This window comes from Lynx rufus, unplaced genomic scaffold (genome assembly GCF_022079265.1).
Source record: "Lynx rufus isolate CCGP_SWC_20201006 ecotype Redwood Valley unplaced genomic scaffold, mLynRuf1.p SCAF_17, whole genome shotgun sequence".
NCBI classification, from domain to species: domain Eukaryota; kingdom Metazoa; phylum Chordata; class Mammalia; order Carnivora; family Felidae; genus Lynx; species Lynx rufus.
In genome coordinates this window covers 45,747,670-45,767,462 of record NW_025814831.1, presented here as the reverse complement: position 1 = coordinate 45,767,462, position 19,793 = coordinate 45,747,670, and the positions used below count along the sequence as shown (strand labels likewise).

Sequence of the window (19,793 nt, the reverse complement as noted above, 5' to 3'; positions counted from 1 at the left end):
AGAGGGTGCAACTCTTGATCTCGGGTTTGTGACTTCAAGCCCCACATTGGGTATAGAGATTTCTAAAATAAACTTCAAAAAAAAAGGGGGGAGTGGGGAGGATCCACAGATACTTGGCTTGGGTCTCTGGGTGGCTGGTTAAGTTTCTTGGAGAGAAACTATGGAAAGGGGCTTTGTGTGTAAGTGTCCAGTTGGGTTGGCAGTTGGAAATAGGATCTGAAGCCCAGAGGCAGTTGGGTTCTAGAGACGAAGTATGGGAGAAATATTGGCAGCTGGATGGTATTCAGGGTTATAGGGTTAGGTAAACTTGCTCTGGGAGAGCTTGCATGATGAAGAAAAGATGCAGAATCCTAGGGAACCTTGAAATGTTTTGAGTGGACAGAAGGAGAGGAGTAAGAGAACAGATACATAGGTGTTCAACGAAGAAACCGGAACAGCAGAGGAGTGTGTGGTATTTCAGAAGCCAAGAGAGAAGATAGGATCAGGTTACAGAGAACAGAGGTGCCTGGCATATGGTGAGTGCTCAATAAATACTTGTTGCAAGTAGAATTTAAGTTTCCAGTGGATTATCAGTTAGGAGATTGCTTGGTAAAAATTTAATTGGTAGTAGTATTTTTCCTACCTTACTCTTAGGCTTGTCTTGTTCCCCTTTGTAAGTTCCTTATTCTCTGCTTTAACAGAGTTTTATAGGGCTTTGCTATAGGCCATTGGTTCTCCCAAGTGTGGTTCCCCAGACCAGAAGCATCAACATCACCTGGGAACTTGTTAGAAGTGAAAATCCTCAGGCCCTACCCAGATCTACTGATTCAGAAGCTCTGGGGATGGGACCCAGTCGTCTATGTTTTAACAAACCTTCCATGTGATTGTGATGCTTGCTCAAATTTGAAAACCAATGTCTTAAGACTTTTTCTCTGTGCTTTCTACTTAGGCGTTTAGTTTTTTTTGTTTTTGTTTGTTTGTTTGTTTGTTTTTATCATGGCTTCAATTACCATGCTATGTGCCAAAACTTCCAAATTTACCTCTTCGATCTGTTCGTCTGAGGACCGGGTCCACAGATCTAATTGTGTGTTATTCATTTTGATTTGGATGTCTCTCAGTTCCTCCAGCTCAATTTGTCCAAAATTGAACTCAGAATTTTTCTCCCAGCCATCTTTTCTGGGACTCTATAGTAGACACTGTTATCCATGTGGATGTTCATGCTAGAAACTTAAGCTTGATTCACTTTCTTACACAAACACTAACAAGTTCTAAGTATATTCCACTCTGTTGGTTTAGGAGACACACACACACACACACACACACACACACACACACATACCAAACAAACAAAATGGCGATAATGAGTAAGTGTCCCCCCAAGTTAATTGAGAGACAGTCTTTTAGGAAGTGTCAATTCTCAGAACTGCTAGTGAGTGATCAGCCTGCCTTGCTGAGTATGATTCCAGAGTTTAAAGGTTAATAAGTATTATAAAACATGGTTTCTAAACTCAAGTACTTCATCTTGTGTTCAACCAAAAGAACTTGTGTATAAATGTATAACATAATCTGGTTACTGTTACCGGGGAGAATATACAAAGCTATGTCTGTTGTAGTCCATAGACAGTTCCAGGGAAAGGTGGGTTGTGAAGTGTAGGACTCTGGGGCCAGGATGTTTTGGTTGAAGTCATGTTAGCACCACTTGCTGTGACCTTGGGCAAGTTAACTTTCCTTCACTATGCCTCAGTTTCCTTAACTGTAAAATTGGAGATAATAACCATCCATACCTCAGAGCTATTAGGATTCATTATACAGTATTTAAGACTTTGCAGTAAGCGGTGCCTGGCACATAGGTAAAGGTTCAATAATGTAAGCTATATTATTACTATCTCTTCCACCTTGTCACTCTAGTCCATCCATTCTTGAATTCTCTTGGCTACTAGTAGCTATTCAATTCAGACATACCATGCACTTGGATGCTTTAAAAATGCTTATGCATCCAGGTCTTCATTTAACCCTCCTCTGATTCCCCAGTTTAGGTTAAGGTTCCTTTTATATGTTTCCTTAATACCCTGTACTTTTTCACAGTACTTTGTAAACATTATTATTATGTTTTTAGTAACAGCTTTATTGAAATAGAATTCATATACCACACAGTTAACTCATTTAAAGTGTGCAGTTCAATGCTATCCACAGAGTTATGTAACCATCGCCAAAATCAATTTTAGAGCATTTGATTCAAGTTGTAAGAGTACCACTTGCTATCATGAAGATAGCAGAAAGGGTCTCTATACCCAGTAGGGGTCGTTTCACATACCCTCTACTCCTCCCAGAAAATCTGCTTTCTGTCTGTCAAGAGTTGCTTTTCTGGACGTTTCATATAAATAGAACCATGTGTGTGATCTTTTGTGTTTGTTTTCTTTCATTTTGCATAATGTTTTCAAGGTTCATCCATGTTCTAGTACATACCAGTAAGTCATTTCTTTTTATGGTTGAATAGTATTCCGTTGTATGGATATACACAGTTTGTTTATTTGTTCATCAATTGATGGACATTTAGGTTGTTTCCACTTTCTGGCTGTTAGGAATAATGGTATTGTGAACATCCATGTACAGGTTTTTATGTGGACGTATGTTTTCATTTCTTGAATTTGTACATCTTTAAGAGTGAAATTGCTGGGTCGTATGGTAACTCTATGTTTAACCTTTTGAAAAACTGCCAAATTGTTTTCCAATGCTGCTGTATACTTTTTACATTTCTAATACCAGTATATGAAGATTCCAATTTATCCATGTCCTTGCTAACATTTATTTTTACTTTTCAATTCTTGCCGTTCTGGGGGGTGTGAAGTAATCTCATTGTGGTTTTGATTTGCATTTTCCTGATAGCTAATGATGTTGGGCATTTATTCATGTGTTTATTAGTAGTATATCTTTGGAGAAATTATTTATTTCCTTTCCCCAGTATTTAATTGGGTTGTCTTTGTATTACTGGGTTACAAGAATTCATTATATCTTCTAGATACAGATTCCTTATCAGATACATAATTTGCAAGTATTTTCTCCCATTGTGGGAGGTTGTGTTTTTCACTTTCTTGATAGCTAAAATTTAACATTTTAAATTTGGTGGAGTCTGTTTTTTCTTCTGTTGCTTGTACTTTTGGTGTCATATGTAAGAAACCATTGCCTAATTCAAGAAGATTCATTGCCCAGTTTCTTCCAAGAGTTTTACATAGTTAGTTTTAGTTGTTACTCGTTACGTAACTATTTTTCTGTCTTCTCTGTTAGAATGTCAGCACCATAGGAGGACTAGGATGGTGTTTGTCTTATTTATTTGTCCTTTGGGCCTCATTTAAGGCTTGGGAAATACTAAGTGTTCAGTGATGGTTGTTCATGATTTTGGAAAGACCAACTTTGAGGAGCTATTATCAAAATGCATTAAAACACCTAACTTGAAACAGTCTAGTTTTTTGTTTTTTCTTTTAAAGCTAGGAACTGAAATATTTTGTTAATGTTGCCAGGAGCTGAATTAATACTGAAGATTAGGTTTTAGGTAAATAAGTGTGTTAATTATAATTGCTTTACTTAGTTCTCAGAACTTGCTTGTTGGTAACATTACAAAACTGGACTTCATAGCTGAGTATTTTATGCATTTGCTTTTAGACTTTTAGAATTTTTACTCTGTTCTCCATCTTTGATTCTTAAAAGAATAAAGCAGTGACCAAGTCCCGTATTTCTAAACCTCTGTATGTCCTTGTGATAAACAAATTTTATGCCACTTTCCAGGAATCTGATACCACCCTCAGTAGGTGTTGGAAGATAGAGAACCTCTTTTCTGGTTATTTCCACAGTAAGGAGGAGGATTTTGTGAGGTTTTCCTAACAAATGATGTTCTCCTTCCTGTAATACTAGATTTGGAGTTAAGGTGGCATCTGAAATGAGGGTTTTGACGTATATGAAATTCAACTACTGTGACTTCCCTGAATAACATAGACTTTGTCACTGTAAAATTGCATGCTTAATCTTTTGAGGAGAATTGGCATTTTGAGAATGACTGATTTTGTACCTGACTAGGGGTCAGTTTTTTGTTTTTGTTTTTTAATGGATTGATGCTATAAAGTAATTTTAATGTGAGAAGTACCACATACTAGTACAATAATCAAATTTAGGTATCTTGATAGATTTCAGACAGAACCTGGAGGAAAATTTTTAGGATGAAGCTAAATCATGGAGGGAAATATCACCTCATTTAATATTTGGGTTTAAGAAGGCCTCAGTAACGGGTATTTATAAAGAATGTGTAGGTATTTGCATATATTAAACAAATTAGAATTTTACATCAGAAAAATAAGCAATGTGATTCTCAAGGAAAAGAATAGTATTTGGATTTATTGCTTAGTTACAGTGACTTGTCTGCTGCTAAAGTGTGATATTGTTTAATATGAGAGAGGTATATGTCTCAATTCTGATGAAATTACCTTTAGGTGTGTGTTTATGTTTGTGAATTTAATTTTTACGATGGTATCCTCATTCTATCGTGAAAAACTTAAAAAAATCTGCTAGCCTTGAGTGCTGTATTTTTTATTTTGGGAATAGCAGATTATCTCTAATGCTTGAAGCACCAGCCCCTGTCTTATAAACAGCATCACTGTCTTTCTTGTCCATGAAAATATCTTTCAGAATATGTAAGTTTGGGTACTAATTAGACATAATCTTAAGTCATTTGTAGTGGGGGGAAACTTTCAATGAATTCTTCCATATTTCAGGCTTCCCGTACTCACCTACCACTTTATTTTATTGTGAACTTGAATAATTTTCTTTTTGAATGATTTTTTTCTTTGATCCATAGCAGTTAATTGCAAAACAAAAGCAACAAACAAAATATGCCAAACTGCAGCTTCCACAAATGTCAAGAGAATAGCAGAGTTCCTGTACTTCAAAGTTGTGAGGGTGGGTGAGGTGTGGGGGTTTGATTGAAATGAAGGGTTGATTAGTCTTCTATGTTCTATTCAGTTTTCTTTTGACCTTTAAGTAGGTCACAAATACAGAAAACAGATTTTTCTCATTTATATTTTATTTTGTTTTAAAAATAATTTACTACTTGTGTAATTTAGAATAGGTTTGCAGCACTGTACATGTTTTTATTATTTATTATTTATTCTCCCCCCCCCCCCCCCACCACCCAGAGAGGGGCAGGGAGTGTTACACAGTTCGGTTTTTAGAGATGAAGAGGAAAATAGAAGCTAGTTCAAAAATTTGACTTGGGCAGTTTTTTGGGAATGCCATTTTGAAACATGAGATATACCTCTGTTTTGTTTTTTTGTAGTGCTTTCTTACCTCATTCTTACCCTAAATTGCCGGAGAAGTTTAAATGTATGGCCTCAGAAATTAAGGAGTGCACTTGTTGTGATGAGCACAGGGTGATGTATGGAACTATTGAATTACTGTATTGTATGCCGAAACTAATGTAACACTATTGTGTTAACTAACTGTAATTAAAATACAAACTTAAGAAAATGGAAAAATATGGCCTCACTCTTAAATAATGATAAAATGATTTTGTCTAAAATCACTGTAAATTGCAAATAATTTAGAGGCCGACCCATTTTTATTGTAATCATCTTTCTAGGTTTGGAGCTGTGTGAGACTGGTTTGTTTTTCAAAATATATTCATGAGGTTTATTACAAAATATGGGTTTTACCTACTTGGTTTTTGTTCTTTGTGGCAAAAATGATGTTGAATGGTTCTTGGCACACTAAGGCTGTATCTGAGGAAGTGCCCAAGAAGAGCTTAAATCCTTGGGATTCTTTTAAAAATAGCTCATCTGAGAAGACACTCCCCTTTCAGTTTAGTGTGAGCAATAGACTTCTCTCACACTAGCTATTAATTGATATAAAATATAAATTCTAATTAATGCATTAGAATTGCATCTGGAAAGAAGGTTTCAAAAATATGAGTTTTAAAAACAACCTATGAAAAATGTTTCATAAAAATTTTCACTGAATAGGATTTCTCCCAGGCCTGAATTTTAGACCCCATTTTTCCTCTACTACACTTCATACACTACTGTGTACTGTGTGTATGTATAAGGCCGTGTTGGTGTGGTTATAAAGTCATAGCCTTATTAAATGTCTTTTTAATACTTCTTCCGATTTTGCTTTGAAGTCCGTTAATAAAGCATGAAGTAATGTAATTAATGTAGATTGAATAAAATATCGACAAGCCACAATGACAGATAAAGTGCCACATTTTAAATCTGTGTAAGAACAGTGGAGTACTCCTACAAACCAAGTTTTATGTTGCTACTTGTTGCCTGCAGTGAATTTCTACTTTATGAAATATTTGTGAAACACATGGTTTTCTGTAGAGTTGCAGTGTTATATTTAAAGGTTTCCACTTAGTTGTTTCTACACAGCATCCTTTTGAAAGTTATAACGTTGCATCTAGTATCCAGCCCATATTTTAAGTTTATGGATTATGCAAGGAAATAATAAACATCTTTGTGTTTAAAAACAGGCCATATTTAGGTCTTACTAAATGGAACCTTCCTCCCCGAGTGCTTTTCAGATAATAAAAAATTTTTATTGTGTAAAGAAGGAAGAGAATTTAGCATCTGCATTAGGATCATTTTTTCCTATATCCTATTAGCTAATTCCAAGATTGTTTAATATGGTATCCACCCATTTCATTTGGCCACAACTTTTGCTCTCATGAAAGTAAGACTGATTGTTCCGAATTGCTGTGTGTATGTGCTTTGGCACAGCATGAAGGTACCCTTAATAACATTGCCATTGTCTTTAAAACAGCTTGCAGTTATGACTACAAATAAAAGGGTGCGACAGGAGGGCATGGCAGATAATGGCTCATTTTTCCGCCCCTAGTGTTTAACAGATCTGCTTTGTTCTATGAGCCTTTTGTGTTCTCTTTGACTACCTACTGTATTTTCTGTTCCTAGTCAACTAAAATGTTTGCAAATTTGTCACTATAACTTTGACATGTCTACAGTCAACCACCTGATTTCTTTTTGTGGAGGAAAAGAAAACAATTTTTGTGGAAAGAAGTTTAGTGGCCTTACCTCTATTGGCATTTATTTTTTCACTTGCATGTTTAAGTGCTTACATGTTTAAATTGTGTGACTCTTGTCCTCCAAACGTTTGTTTACTATTGTCTGTGTAAAAATTTGGGAATGGTCTTTAGTTTTAATACTTCTTCCTTTTTTCAGTGCACAGTAATACAATCTTTATTGTGTAATTTATTTTTAAACAAGGATTTTCTATGGAAAGAATTGCTGGCTATTTGAGTGGCTCTGTTTTAGATTGCTGAGAGATTCTATTCTGACCATTAAAGGAGGATATTATTTCTGCGGTCCTTATTCCTATTTTATTTTATTTTTTTGAGAGAGAGAGAGAGAGAGAGAGAGCGAGCATGAGTGCGAGTGCGCACGGGGCAGAGGGAGGGAGAGAGACACTCTTAAGCATGCTCCACGCCCAGCGCGGAGCCTGATGCAGACTAGGGGCTCCATCTCACGACTGTGAGATCTTGACCTGAGCTGAAATCGGGGATCAGGATGCTAACCAACTGAGCCACCCAGGTGCCCCCATCTTATTTTAAATAACTGTATCAAGTGATGAAGGAGGAGAAAACAAATGTTCTCACTGCTTTACAAGGTTATCTTCTATTCCTCATTGACCCCTTTAAGAGAAGGACTGACACTTAATGACCTTCTTGGCAATCACATACGGTTGTTAGCATTTATTCCTGTCTTACTGATTCAGAAATGGAGGACCAGAGAAAACAAGTATTTTACCTAGAATTACAGACATATATCTTATAGTAGTGTGACTCTAAAGCCAATACTTTCTGTACTAAGCATATCATTTTCTACTTGAAGTGGCTTATTTTTAGGGTCAGTTTATCCTTTGGGAGATACAGTTAGCAGCATAAAATAAATAGTTAATGTGTTAAATAAGTCAGAGTTCAATGATGCTTAAGGTATACCAAGGAGCAAGGATAACTTGTCTTTGATATTTTACGGAGTTCATTGATAAATAGCCTTACCTTTAAAAGTACTGCTGTAGTACTTTAACATGGAATTTTAAATATGATTTTCACGTTAAGGTTCTTCCATATTTGGGTTATTATCTTCATTTTACAGATGCTGAAACTGAGTTGCAAGCTTGAGGTAAGTGCTAAGTATTGCTAGATGTGAAGTTCGGGTTTTCAAAAGAAAACAGTAGTCTACTATACATAAAGAGAACCCAGTGATTTGCAGTCAAGATACTTCAGGTGAGCTATACCATCAATTCTTCCTTAGTTCCCTTATCTTTAAAAAGAAGAGATGATGGGGCGCCTGGGTGGCGCAGTCGGTTAAGCGTCCGACTTCAGCCAGGTCACGATCTCACAGTCCGTGAGTTCGAGCCCCGCGTCAGGCTCTGGGCTGATGGCTCAGAGCCTGGAGCCTGTTTCTGATTCTGTGTCTCCCTCTCTCTCTGCCCCTCCCCCGTTCATGCTCTGTCTCTCTCTGTCCCAAAAATAAATAAACGTTGAAAAAAAAAAATTAAAAAAAAAAAAAAAAGAAGAGATGAACCAAGTGATCTCTAATGCCTCTTTAATGATGCAGATCTCTGTTTCAGAATGATTACATTTTAAAAGCTTCAGGGGTCCCTGAATTTAAATGGGAAAATGTTAGATTCTTGTTTTCACTAATCTCTAACTGAAATTTAACATTTGCTTCAAACCACAGCAAATTAGCAAGCAGTCCCTGTGACTTTATGGAATCATAGATTTTTTTAATTTAATTTTTTTAAGTTTATTTATTTATTTTGAGAGAAACAGAGACTGTGCATGTGAGGGAGGGGCAGAGAGAGGGGGGGGAGAGAGAGAGAGAGAGAGAGAGAGAGAGAGAGAGAGAGGGAGAGAGAGAGAATCTGTCAGCGTGGAGCCCGATATGGGGCTCTAACTCAGGAGCCGCAAGATCGTGACCTGAGGTGAAAGCAAAAATCAGACGCTTAACTGACTGAGTCACCCAGGCTCCCCTGGAATCAAAGATATTTTTATGTCACACTGCAGTTGTTGCAGATATCTTGAAGATACCATTTATGTTGGTCATAATTTGGAAATTATGGTAGTTAATAGCTTGTCATTGAAGCTTGTTATTTTATATATTACAAACGTAAAAAGTGCATTTAATACTACTGAGTTTTCAAAAAATATTTTGATAACAGTATTTTAACATAATTGGTTTTCGTTGTGTGTGTGGTTTTGTTTTAAAAAATATTCTGAGAGTTTACAGTTTTCATGTACTCCAAGGAAATTTAAGGCACAAAAGTTAAATTCGCGTTCTCCTCAGTGGCTGCAAAAGGGGCCCAGGTTGCTTCTGGCTGATGTGAAAGAACTTCTGGGTACTACTTTTTGGGGGGCTGTGAGCGGATGGAGAGTCATCTCTGTATCACTATCGGGTTTCCAGAATGATGGATTATGATTATGTGACTTTTTACTAATGCTGAGGAAGTGAGATATAACCAAAATGGCAATAATAGAAATAAACTTATGATCATCTCTATTTTGGATATGCTTTTCTGCAAGAATTAAGTTTCTAAGTGGTTGTTCCATTTGAGGGATTGTAGGAAAAGAGCTCTTATATGAGGTTATCTGCTGTTGATATTCTAAGCCAGGAGGACTAGCTTGCCAAGAACAAAAGTTACCCACACAGTACATGTACTGCACAGAATATTTCTGAAATAGATCAGTTGGAAGGCCGTACTATCTTAAAAACATTAGGATTAGGATATTTACTGTTGAGTTTGTGTGTGTGTGTGTGTATTGTTGTGTGTGAGTGTGTATTTTGTTTGCCTCGTTCGTTTGTTTTGCTTGCTTGACTCATAGTAATTTCTGTATTAATTAGTTATGAGGAAGGAAATGGTAAGAAATTCTTCATATTGGTAAGAGTTAGGAATATTCACAACACTCAATAGTTTAATTGGAACACAAAGCCTGTGGGATTGTGTCCTGTGGTGAGTCTGTTATTCCATTTGTGATGCATTTATCTTTGGATTGGGTAGGGTGGGATATGCATTCTCGAAGTTACAATAAGTTTCCAGATCCTTATCAGTCAGTATTAGGAGTGACTGTTTTTAATAGTGATAATGAGGCAGCTATTCCCAGGAGGAGATTTAGTCACTGGCAAAATTGTCAGAACCCTGAAATAGTTCAGGAAAACTCAGGATGGAAAAAGCAAGTTGTTTCAAAAACAAAACAAAAAACTCGAGGCATTTTTTTGGAGGTTGAGATGGAGTGGCTGGAGGGGGCAAGAAACCAGATGAATTTCCCAAAGTCTGCAAGGTATCTAGAAGCCAGAAGAGATTAGTAGTATTTACCTAAAGCACTCTAGTGTGAACAAGAAGTTTTGAATGTCATAAGATTAAATTGGTTAACAGCCACTAATCTGGAATATTCTTGTGTACATTGGCAAAATTTAATTTGACTTTGAGAAAAAAAAATCTTCTGGTAGCAGCTTGTTTTGGTTGCCAGTTTGAGAAAAATTTGGTATGTTATGCCAGCGAGACATTTTACTGGTGTTAGGGGTGTGTGTGTGGGGTGGGGGAACTCTTCATGATCCTACAGGCCATATTTGCATGCCAGAGTTTACTAATTAATAATGAAGACAATCTTTGCCATGATTAGGTGGGATGAAGATGAGAAATGTAGACCATGTCTTCAGGTATGTCTATCCTACCTTAATTTTAAGTGCAAAAGGAATCTTCTTTAGGTTAGGATTTTTTTTCATGGTTTTCTGCCTGTCAGCATAACAAGCTGTAAAACCTTGTTTAGTTTTCCTTAAATCCAGAAATGATTCTATACCAAATCCAAACAAACCAAATCACTCTTAAGGGAATAAGTGAAAACATGTGTAGCTAGCTGCCTTGGCTGGCCTACATATGTTTGCAGATTGGCTCAGTTCTCTGTGCTAAGCAGATCCCTTCTTAAACATCCTATGATGACCATGTCCATCCTCATCATCCATTGTAGAGGTGAACAGAGGCTGTGACATTTATCTGAACTGTGTTTTGCAAACTCTGACCGTAATAACTTTTCTAGTTAGATACATAGCTGACAACTGATAGCTGACCTGACAGCTATTTAAATGTAGAATAAAAACAAATAAATGTTATACAGTTGTGTTAACATAATATATGCTATATTACAATTTCTGTGTACTGAAAGCTTTAAGTTTAGTTTTGGGAATAATAAAGGTATGAAAAATTGAATTTGTTGCCCCCTTAAAGGCAAACTCTAGAGTTCATTATGTTTATGTGAATTTTTCAGAGTTAAATGGAAAGTCTCTTTATAGTGTTTTGAAAGAATGTAGGCATGGAGAGGGAAACCCAGTGTGAGATATGGAGACATTTGGTATAAACTGATGAGGTAACTCCTGGAAGGTAAGCCACCACCTTTTCCTGAGCTGGGCCAGATTGGGTATTATAGGACATGGTAATATTCCTAACTAATAGTTGGAGTTATAGATGATTTTGAATATTGTAAGGTGATTACGTTTCTATTATACAAGTAATACATTTTTGTAGAAAATTTGGAAATACCACAACAAATAGAAGGAGAAAAATTTCTTGTTGACAAAACTTGTAAGCTTGAAAGAGGAATCATGAATTAAAACATCCTGAAGTTTTTCTGCTAGCTTTTTTCATGTTATGATTTTATGTTTTATCAAAGAGGTAAATGTGCATAAAGATTTAATAGCTCTGTAAGATTGGAAAAGCAACAGTTCTCCTCCCACTTCATCTCCTACTTCTCCCTCTCTAGAGGCAAACATTTTAATTTCTTATATCTGATTTTTTTTGCATTTCTCTGTTCTCATAGGGGAGGAAAAATTTTCTTCCTAATGCCCTTCTAGGTTCTGTAGCTGGGGCCCTGTAAATTGAACTGACAAAAGACAGATTAACAAGAGACAAGCATACAAATTTATTTAATAAAAATTTTATGTGACACAGGAGGCTTCATAAAGAAATGAAGACCTGAAGAAATGGTTCAGTCTGAGTATTTTTTTTTTTTTAATATGGAAAGAGATTTTTATTTTTTTCTTTTTTTTTTTTTATATGAAGTTTATTGACAAATTGGTTTCCATACAACACCCAGTGCTCATCCCAAAAGGTGCCCTCCTCAATACCCATCACCCACCCGCCCCTCCCTCCCACCCCCCATCAACCCTCAGTTTGTTAGTCTGAGTATTTTTATACTAGATAAAAAAAATTTTTTTTTTGAGAGAGAGAGAGAGAGAGAGATAGAAAGAGAGAGAGAGAGAGAGACACCTAGAATCTGAAGCAGGCTGTCCAGGCTCTGAGCTGCCAGCACAGAGCCAGACGCGGGCCTCGAACTCACGAACCGCGAGATCATGACCTGAGCCGAAGTTGGACGGTTAACTGACTGAGCCTCCAGGTGCCCCTGCACTAGATTTGATGGAAGAGTGGAAAGTCATAGAAAAACGTGATAGGACAAAAGAATATGCACTCAGGGTATTAAACTGGGGAAACTTGGCAAGGCCATTTCCTTTGACTTCTCTCTGTAACCCTCCATCTACACAGATAAAGATGTTCTTTTCCTGGTATAGAAAGGACATCTCTTACATGAAGGTCTTAGGACCTGCTTCCAGACAGAAGGGAAAGTCAGGAAGTCCTTCTGGCACCTTCCGGCACCGCAGGTTTTTTCAGTTTAAAATATTCAGTATACCAAGGCGCCTTATTTTGGGGTAGCAAGTTCTGAACACTCTCATTTTGTGTGTGTGTGTGTGTTTAAGTTTATTTTTGTGAGAGCGCGGGCACGTGTGTGAACAGGGAAGGAGCAGAGAGAGACAGAGAATCTGAAGCAGCCTCCGGTGCACCATCAGCGTGAACTCATGCTCCATCAGTGTGAACTCATGAACCATGAGAACATGACCTGAGCCAAAGTCGAATGCTTAACAGCTAAGCCACCCAGCCACCCTTGAACACTGTCATTCTTTAAATTTTTTTTAGTGTTTTAGTTTTGAGAGGGAGAGAGAGAGAGAGACAGAGTTTGAGCAGGGGAGGGACAGAGAGATGGGGAGACACAGAATCCGAAGCAGGCTCCAGGTTCCGAGCTGTCAGCATGGAGCCCGATGCAGGGCTCCAGCCCACGAACCTCAAGACCATGACCTGAGCTGAAGTCGAATGCTTAACTGACTGAGCCACCCAGGCGTCCCGAAACACTGTCGTTCTTAACAGCGTGCTTATTATTCTGATTTCTTGATTTCTCAGCTTCAGGTAGTATCTCATGATTTCCCATTACGGCAGATGAGGATTCAGTTCTTTCTCAACATCCACAGGTATCCTTTTTCTTCTCCGATCCTAGTGTAATTGTTCATAAATTTGCTTAGATTGGTATTCAGTATTTACACAGTTAAGACTGAACATGCTATTCACAGTTAAGCCATGGAGTAATCTATGAACACTTGTACTTTCCTGTACAACTTTTGGTTTTCCCTGAAATGTTTATTTTTCTTTGTTATTATTTACTTTAAACTTCTCTCTAATGTAGCTCAAATTGCAACTTGTTCATATTTCCTTTCGGGAAGTTCAGACAGTTAAGGTATTCTCTTAGTTTCCCTTATTCCTGAAGATGTGCTTCCATCTGGACTGATTGCCCACTTTTTTTATGCACAGCTCTTATCCTGGGACTTCCCTTCATCCACATCTTGAGGATGCTCCTTGCCTTTTTGTTTTGGATTTCTTGTTTTCTAGATCTCTTATTTCCCTGTTTCTTGCTTTATGCTTTTGTTTTGGCAGAAGGTATTCTGATACATTAGGTTCCTGATAATTTATGTGTTTGAAATTGCACAATAAGGTGCCTTAGTGTGAGTTTGGTTCCATTGAGTACTTGGCGAACCCTTTCAATCTGGGAACTATTTTGTTGATGACTTTTCCTTTTTTTTCTTTTTTACTTCATGTAAGTAATCTCTACACCCAACGTGGGGCTCGGACTCACAACCCAGAGATCAATAATCCCAAGCTCTTCCAACTGAGCCATCCAGGCACCCTGACTTTCTCCCCCTCTTAGTTTTCTCTTAAACTCTTGATGCTCTGATATTGGACTTCCTGGACTGATCTTCCAATCTTCTTATGCCGTTCTAAGGAGTTTTTCCTTTTAGCTATTGCATTTTTAATTACCAACAAGGCATGCTTTTGCTCACTTTCATTTTCTGACTCTTTTTAGTTTTATTTTGTTTTCACTTACTGTTCTTTGCTTGTTCTTTGCGTTGTTTTAACTTACTGTTCTTACTGTGTTTGCGATATTTTCTCTTATATTTCTGAATATATTCATGGTATCTTTTCCCCCAGAATTTTCTTTACCCTGCATAGTCTCTGTAAGGACTAGCTACATAATCTGCAGGGCCCCTTGTTAACATTTATTAGAGAATTTCAAGACAGCAACGGCAGAGCATTAAATCTAACACAGGGATCTTCTAAGTGCAGGGCACTGTGTGACTGCCTAGGTCACATGCCTGCAAAGCATGTGCTGTCTCTTCCAACTTGCTTTTTCTGTTTCATTTCTTTGTGCTAGAGAGGTCTAGCAATTCTTGGCTATTTGCTAATATTTAATAGTGGGATCCTAGAATGCTGATTGAAAGCTCTGCATGTGCAGTAGGACTTCTACAATTGTGAGCTTCACTGTAGGAAGATCTGGCTGGACAAATTTAGTTTGAGAATTTGTCATATAATGGCAAAATACAATTTTTCCTCTTAGACTAATTGTTAATATTCTCCAGAAAAGTTTTTTCTAATCTCCCTTGCCTGGAAGTGAAGGCCTGACTGTCAGCCTTTTGGGAAAGGGTATTAATAAAGAGGGCTGGGTCGATGACTAGTATTAGCGCATCATAGACAGTTGTTAAAATTTTCAGGAACTTTGTGAGCTGTTTGCTAAATATGACAATTATTAAAGATTATGCAAACTTAGATGTTATATTAAAAAAAATCAAATCAGGGGCGCCTGGGTGGCGCAGTCGGTTAAGCGTCCGACTTCAGCCAGGTCACGATCTCGCGCTCCGTGAGTTCGAGCCCCGCGTCGGGCTCTGGGCTGATGGCTCAGAGCCTGGAGCCTGTTTCTGATTCTGTGTCTCCCTCTCTCTCTGCCCCTCCCCCGTTCATGCTCTGTCTCTCTCTGTCCCAAAAATAAATAAACGTTGAAAAAAAAAAAATTAAAAAAAAAAAATCAAATCAATAAATTCTAAAAACTCACTACCCCTGAATATTTTATTACATTTTGTCATTATGGATGCTCTTGATATTATTTACATCTAATCTGTATGGTGGAAATACTATTTAATGATAGGCTACCATGCATCTCATCTAATCTCTGTGAACAGTGATATCATTTCTTAGCTTGAAGCAGCCATGGTAAGAGTATTTATACCACAAGAATTCAGCAGATATTACAGATAATTACCCTTGTCTCCACCTCCCCTTACCCCCAAGTTGTTAAACACTTATATTTACCAACACACCATGGATAGAGATCTAGTACCTATGCTAACTGAAACTGCCTTCGCTTTACTTGGTGATTCCCTGGTCTGTATAACCGTCTGTTTTAACCTTCTTTAGATTATCTTCAGCCCTTTGCAAGAGAGGGAAGGGCATTTGTCTGAACAACTGGATCTGGAATTGCATTTCAGAAAGATATTCTGGGGCCACCTGGGTGGCTCAGTCAGTTGAGTGTTCAACTCTTGATTTTGGCCCAGGTCATGGTCTCATGGTTCATAAGATGGAGCCCTGTGTTCGGCTCTGTGTGCTGGCAGTGTGGGGCTTGCTTGGGATTCTCTCTCTCCCCTCTCTCTGCCTCTCCCCTACTTGCTTGCACATGTGTGCTCTCCTCAAAGTAAGCTTTTAAAAAAAAAAAAAGTTTATTTTTGGGGCATCTGGGTGGCTCAGTTGGTTAAGCGTCCGACTTTGGCTCAGGTCATGATTTCGTGGTTTGTGGGTTTGAGCCCCACGTTGGGCTCTGTGCTAATAGCTCAGAGTCTGGAGCCTGCGTCGGAGTCTGTGTCTCATTCTCTCTCTGCCCCTCCCCCACTTGTGCTGCCTTTCTCTGTCTCCCAAATATAAATAAATGTTAAAAAACAATCTTTATTTTTGAGAGAGAGAGAGAGACAGAGAAAGTGCAAGTGGGGGGAGGGGCAGAGAGAGGGGGAGACAGGATCTGAAGCAGGCTCCAAGCTGTCAGCACAGAGCCTGACACAGGGCTCAAATCCACAAACTATGAGATCATGACCTGAGCCGAAGTTGAATGCTTAACTGAATGAGCCACCCAGGCACCCCATTTTTTTTTTTAAAGAAAGATTTTCTGTTAACCCTTCCCATTTATTCTCTGCTGATACTTTTGGGGGAGTGTTGTTCCCTGATGCTTACCTAAGGATTCAGTTTTCTTAAGTCTTTGAGTCCTTTACCCTTTAGCCATTTATATTTCATCTTTCCAGGTTTTGTGACTACAGTCTCCAGTTCTCTTCGTACCATTGGGTTTATGTGTTTTAAAAAAAAAAAAATCTTAGTGTTTGGGGAAGGAGCAACAAATAGCTTTGTGTTTAGTCCACCATCCAGTATTATCGAGAAGTCTGGGATATAATTCTGGGAATAAATAGGTAGATAACCTTAGCAATTTAAGGGGGATCTGAATAGTCTTAGCCAACCCCCTACTGGTTTGCAAGTCATATAAATGCAGTCAGGAAATAATTCTGATTGTAGAATATTTTTCCTTTTCATAAAGTAGGTGTTGAATCATGACCTGTTGTTAGATTTTTATATGGATGTGTGGGGACGTAAGGAAACACATAATACAATTTCAGGTCACATAGTTTGGTTTGAGGTGAATTGGGATAGTATCTAATTGTCCCAGGTCTGTAGCAATTCCTGTTGTCCTTCATTGGCTGGGTCTGCTGATCTGGTCACCTCATCCACTCTGAAGCAGGCATTTATTGCTCCCTCATCTAGCGAGTCTTCCAATCTTCTGACTTTGTCTCCACTCTTAATCTCTTCTGCTCAAATATATTGTCCTTTCCCCCCATTAGATTTGATGTGATTGGGTTAGGTAGACCCTCTTTTTCCTTAATTTCATACCAGGCCACCTCACAGTCCACTAAATTCTCCCCTATCTATTGATGATTACCTTTTGGATAAGGTCAGAGTAGGAAGGTTCTAGGATACCCGGATGGCAGCTCAAGTAAAAGCAATTACCTGTGATGTCTCAGAATGGGGATGTGGGCCACTCTGGCATTTAAGAAATTCCTGGATTCCTCTATTGAGGAATGCATATATTTACATCTTTTTTTTTTTTTTTTAAATCATTTTGTGAGGGCATCTGGGTGGCTCAGTTGATTAAGCATCTGACTTCAGCTCAAATCATCATCTTACGGTTTGTGGGTTCAAGCCCTGCCGCATCAGGCTCTGTGCTGACAGCTCAGAGCCTGGAGCCTGCTTCGGATTCTGTGTCTGCCTCTCTCTGTGCCCCTTCCTGGCACACACTCTGTCAATCTCTCAAAAATAAATATTAAAAAAATAATAATAAAAATAAAAGATTTTGTGGCTCAAGATAGTGACAGCTATGGCTAAAAAGAATAAATATTTAATAAGATATAAAAGGAACAAATAAATATTTGACATTGCACATGTGAAATAGATTAGATGACCAGATGAACTTTCTTGTTTGTTCACAGTTGTGAAGATGGTAATTATTTCTGTAAGATCCAGTGTACAGCAGTATCCAACTGCTAAAGTAAACATTTCTGCAAAAAGGGCTTCTGGAAACCACTGTTTATTGCTCCCTTTTCTAGTCTCTCCTTTCCTCACCGTCTTTTGTGTTTCAATTAGAAGCTTGTATGTGCTAATGGCTTTTTCTTCGTGTTTGCTTTGTTTTTAAAAATCATTTGTAATTTCTGGTGAGCTCCTGCCTGGGAAGAAATGCTTCTCTTAGGATGGGTTGGGAGGATTAGGCCAGGTTTTTTCCATATGATTATGTGCTCACGTTCAAAATTCAGACTCAGGAGAGTCTGGGAAGATTGTTTTTTTTTTTTTCTTTTCTGTGTTTTGAACTTTGTATTCACTTAAAAAAACTCTCATGAGTCTAACTATTAAATCATCTTGAATCACACATTTAAAAGATCACCTTATGTGAAAACAATAGAATACTGTGAAATTGGGACTGTCTTACGATATCTAGGTCCTGTGACTGTCATGCTTAACCATACCCTTCCTCAGAAAGGGACTTGCATTTGCTTTGGTGTTGCCCACATCATGCATTTACAATAGGAAATCTATACATGAGGGACCTTGTCAGCATGGTTTGGGAAGAATGATGGTAACATTATGATAGGTTTAAGGAAAGCTCACTCAGCCAGTTGGTTTTGTCAAGGTGACGGTGATTGCCTGCTGACCAGCAACCTCAGAAAAGCTCTTTTTCTCAGCCCTAGATCGTGAAGCAGAGCACTTAGCTTTAAAGTGGTGGTAAACCAGGAGCTGGTGCCACACCCCTCACCTAAGCCAAATGGTAGCGTGAATTTTTTACCAAATTCATCAGCAGTTTCTTTTTTCTGCCTCTTCACTTAGGGGACACTTTTAACAAATAAGTTTTATGGTTAAGAAAGTTTAAAAAAATTTTATGTATAGTCATGGTCTTTATTAAAACTTGGTAAAACAGGCTTACTGTTGAAATAGCAGATGGCTGTGATAAAATGGGAACATGTCTGCAAAAAGAAACCAATGCAGATTAAATCATAATTATAAATATCTTTAATATGATTCATTAAGATGTTTTTCCTTTGGCCTGTTAATATTGTGTCCTCTTTTTATTCATCTCTTGACAAAACCAGAGAATTTTAAAAAGGACAGAAAATGAGTAAGGGTGACTTTGAAGTTCTTCTTTTAGAGATTTTTTTAGGACTTGGACTTTCCAAAGTCAAAGAATCTTGAACTTGTAAGAACAAGGCTGATGTTGCGTTTTTGTTTTTTTTCTTCAGTGAGTTGCCAAAATATGGGTTATACTTACAAGGAATACCTGGTCCTTTTGTAATACAATGAATACCACAAGGATATTATTCACAGATGTCTTAAAATGGCAAAAGTTCTATATGCATCCCTCCCCTCCACCCCCGCACCCCAAAGGAAGAAAGAAAGAAAGAAAAGAAAAGAAAGAAAGAAACAAACAATAGGTGTTTCCCTTATTTCCTTTGCACCATTGCCCAAAGTAGGTATATGACCTTTTGGAGAGACAGCTTGCAACATTTTTAACTGGTGCCAGTGGTTAGCTCAGTGCCAAGCCCCAGTAGATGTTTAACATTTGTTGAATGGAGAAATGAATCAATAACTATTTCCAAACTGGTATCTCTCCTATCCATTCTCTATAAAGGTACTCCAGGGATCTGTCAACAATGCTAAACCATCCATTCTACTTCCCCTTTAAAAATCCTTTAGTGTCCCTCAGCTACTTAAAGTTTGTCTCTCAGTAGTGCCTGTGTGGCTTACTTGGTTGAGCATCCGATTCTTGATGTCTACTCAGATCATGATCTCATGGTTTGTGAGTTCGAGCCCAGTGTTGGGCTCTGCTCTGACAGCGTGGAGCCTGCTTCGGATTCTCTGTCTCTCTCTCTGCCCCTCCCTACCTCAAAAATAAATTAACATTTTTTTAAATTTCTTTTTTAAGTTTGCCTCTCAGACTTTTTTCCTTTTTAAATTGTTTTTGGTATTATAGAATTACTATATATACTGTGGTCAGAGATTCAAACATTGAAAATATGATGCAGAAA

General features: G+C 37.9%; 1 protein-coding gene across 7 annotated transcripts in view; it reads left to right on the top strand.

The window, feature by feature from the left end:
* FBXO34 (F-box protein 34) overlaps window positions 1-19,793 on the top strand; it is an 87,953-nt gene that overhangs the window by 32,764 nt on the left and 35,396 nt on the right. The window contains exon 1 of one of the 7 annotated variants that reach the window (XM_047079613.1): window positions 8,133-8,159. The exons of 5 other annotated variants lie outside the window; for them this stretch is intronic. The gene's annotated coding sequence lies outside the window, so the exon portion shown is untranslated. Of the gene's footprint in view, window positions 1-8,132; window positions 8,160-8,971; window positions 10,698-19,793 lie in introns of those variants that run through there. One more of the 7 variants, XM_047079614.1, reaches the window with a different exon arrangement.